The sequence below is a fragment of the Castor canadensis genome, chromosome X, assembly GCF_047511655.1.
Source record: "Castor canadensis chromosome X, mCasCan1.hap1v2, whole genome shotgun sequence".
NCBI lineage: Eukaryota > Metazoa > Chordata > Mammalia > Rodentia > Castoridae > Castor > Castor canadensis.
In genome coordinates, this window is record NC_133405.1 from 78,109,079 (window position 1) to 78,112,772 (window position 3,694).

Consider the following 3,694-nt stretch of genomic DNA (forward strand, 5'->3'; position numbering starts at 1 on the left):
TAAAATAGCCATAGTAACAATAGCTACTTTTTTGTGAGCATTGTTATCAAATTATAGAGAAAGAAACTAGGATTTGAAGAAATTAAAACACTTATCCAAAGTTATCCAGATGACAAGGAATGAGGTTGGGGCTCAATCCAGTCTGAGTTCACAGATACTATCTAAATAAAATTTTGGAAGTTTTGAAGAATGTGTATTCTGCAGCTGTTGGATGAAATATTTTGTAGGTGTCAAGTACATATGTTCTATGGTGCAATTTAACTCAAGTTTTTTTGTTGAGTTTTTTTTTTAATGCAGATATGTATCTATTGGTAATTGTGGTAGGTATTATCACCCTCTATTATTTTATCTGTACCTATCTGCTTCTTTGTTCCCAGTAGTGTTAGTTTTATGAAATTGAGTGTGCCAACATCCATGCTCTCCTGCATTTTAGGATTTCTTCTGAGAAATCTGTGGTTATTGTGATAGGTGTGCTTTCATAAGTAACTTGGCACTTCTCTCTTGAAGCTTTCAGTAATCTTTCTGTTTTGTATTTCTGGCATTGTAACTATAATATGATATGGAAAGGTTCTTTTCCTTATCTTTCCCTAAATTTGGGAAATTTTGTGTGGTAGTTTCATTGAATAGTTTTTTGTTGCTGTTGTCTGCTTATTTTTTGTTTTTCTTTTACACAGGGTCTCATTATGTAGTTCAGGTTGGCCCAGAAGCCACTATCTCACTATATGGCTCATGGTGGCCTTGAATTCATGATCCTCTTACCTTCTGACTCTGTCTGACTCTCCCTCTCTCCAAGACTGCCTCTTGTGGCAGTGTCCCACTCATGCAATGTAATAGGCTGTCCTCTGGGTTCATGACTTGTGATTGTTCTATGTCTTCACTTTCTCAGAGTAACTCAGTCTCAAAACAATAGGCCCCCCTCAAGATGGTGCCTGACCATAGCACTCCATGATATGGGAAACACTTAAAGAATTTCATCTCTATTGCTGGCCTGCCCCATAGTAGTCATGGTCAGACCAATTCCCAACGCAGGATTTAAAGCTTGCAAAACCTGTGGGTTTCTCCTGCAGTTACGGCTGCCAATCTGTTGTCACAAGGGATGCCTGGCTTTTAGTTGTGGCTGCATGTTCTCCACCTCGTTAGATGGGGTTGGAGTTGTAGGCTATTTCCTACTTTTCTCTGCATTGTCTTCCTGTTTTTCCGTGCTTTTTAGATGTCCTGTAGTGATTCTCTATCCTCTTCCTCTTCTCTCTTCTGAATATAGTCTCTTCTTTGTTACCCTGACTCTTCTCATTCATGTAGTCACAGGGAGAAAACTTCTAATCTGCCATCTTACCCCAGAAAATCCACTGAGTTTTTAATTTGATCTGTTGAGCTTTTAATTTCCAAGATTTCCATTTTTATTTATTTATTTGGCCTAGCAATATAGTGTCTCCTTTGTTAACTCTGACTCTTCTCATTTATGGAAGTCACATGGAGGCAATTTTTAATCCACCATCTTATCCCAAATGCCTATCTATAGTATTTTAAATTTTGGTGTATGGCTTATATAAAATGAATTGCCTAATTGCTAAGTGTACAGTAACTGAGCTTTGACTCATGTAACCTCATGTTCTCTTTTGATAAACTAGAAAACTTCTTCCAAAATTGTACCTTCAAAAACACCATAAATGGTGTGTGTGAGAATGATGCTAGAGGAATTCCCCCAAATTCTCTGATGAGGTTCACAGAATTTGTGTTATTTAGTAAACAGAGCATGTGGCTCAACTTTCCTATTTGATGAGTCTCTCTGTAGCATTCCCACGAAATCCACTATTGGCTTACATATTGGCATAACAGTAGTTCTGGAAGTCATCTGTTCTATCTTTGAACAAGCTCAGAGTATTCAGACACTCTTGTTTTTATACAACTACATACACCAGATCAGTCATCTTTCTCCCACTGTGGACAGATCTCAGTTGTAACAAGCTGTCCCTCATGTCTTCCCTTCTTTTCTCCATACTATCCTAGTTTCTTCTGCTGCTTTTCACTTGTAATGATTTGGAGAGTCCTCAGCAACCTGCTGCTTTGACCCCGAATGATTCATCAGAATTTTCTTTAAATGGCACTGCCTTGAAACAAGGCTCTTAAATTAAAGTAAATTGAGTACTTTTCTTTCACCTTTTCTTCTGATACTGAACTTGCATGATGAATACTTTTTCTCCTTCAGCTGAGATCACAGTCTTGCTGGACTTTTGTAGAAGTCTAGCTCTGTATGCCTTTGATTGTTTTATGCTGCCATCTGGTGGTTATATAAGGCAGCATCTGTATCGACTGTTTTTGTCTGCTACTGGGTTTCATTAAGTAGTGATCCCCTTTCCCAGTGCGGGACCTGAACCACCAAGATGGCCAGATTAGTGAACCAAGGGGACTTAGAAAGTAGAGAGTATTCCCTAGGGAAGACAAGTTTGCATACTTTGTTATTCATCTGGGGTCCTAAAGTGGTTAAAATAGTATTAGAATTGTTAATTACCCTTTCAAGTTGAGCCAGCAGGAGGGCAAAGCATCACCTAAGTTTGTATTACTTGGTATCTAACTGCCTCAGGCATGAGGAGGTCTCTCTTTTTCTAAGATAAACAACATAGGACAGTCCAATTCTTGAAGTTAAGTGCTTTTCATTGAAACAACCCAGGTTCTTGGGGCATGTACTCTACCACTTAGCAACACTATCTCTCTCAGCTTTGGTTTTTGTATTAGTTTTTTTTCCTTACCAGCTACTAGTTACTCCCAGTTGAGTAAACTTCCCTACTGTGCTCTTATGGTTGGTCCAACTTTGGGATCATCAGATTCAGGCAGGAAGTAGGAAAGTAGTGAAGATCAAGGACTCACAGTTCAAGAGGTCTAAACAGGTTACAACCAGTACTCCTTGATCATTTAGGGACCAAGTAGTCACTCTCTGAGATCCCCCTCTGTTCCTTCTCTCTTGATCACCAATTAACTCATGGACATCTTGTCTTCATGATGAGGTGCCATGGAAGGTAGAATGTTGGAGTTGAAAACATTTGACTTAGGAACATGATGTATGACTTTTTTCCACATCATCTAACCTTTATGGACCTGTTTCATAATCTATAAAACTGACAGAGGACTAATCCTTGACTATCATAGTAAATAATGAAAGGAACTTTTGTTGCTTGTTGGGTTGTTCATGATGTTCAGTTCTGGTTTTTGCCACTTTTTTCAAATTATGCTTTTCTTTGCTACTGGGTAAATATTCAGCTGAGCCTCCAATAAGATGTCAGATTTTCAATCTTCTAGGCCACTCCTCTTCTGTTCTCTCCGCCTTCTGCTCCCGCTCAGTTAAAGCCCCGAAATTGTCAGCGCCGGCCATATTTGTTAGACTCCTGCCGATGGAAGGTCTCTAACTGAAGGTCTCTACTTAACGGTTCTTTTGGGAACCTTTTTTTGGTCCCCCCACCACCCCTTATGGTGTTCTTAAGGAATAAACCATGAAAATTCCATAAAATATTTTAAAATTTCCACAGTTTTTTATAGTATTTTCTTCATAGCGTCCGCCATATTTTCTCAGGGGTTTGGCATATTTTTAGACAATTTTTCATTTTTAAGGATTTTTTTCTTTGCAATGATCTTTGGTTGACACCTTCTTTTTGTTATTTAAGTATCCTTTTAGTCCATTTCTGTGTTTTGCCCATCGGGG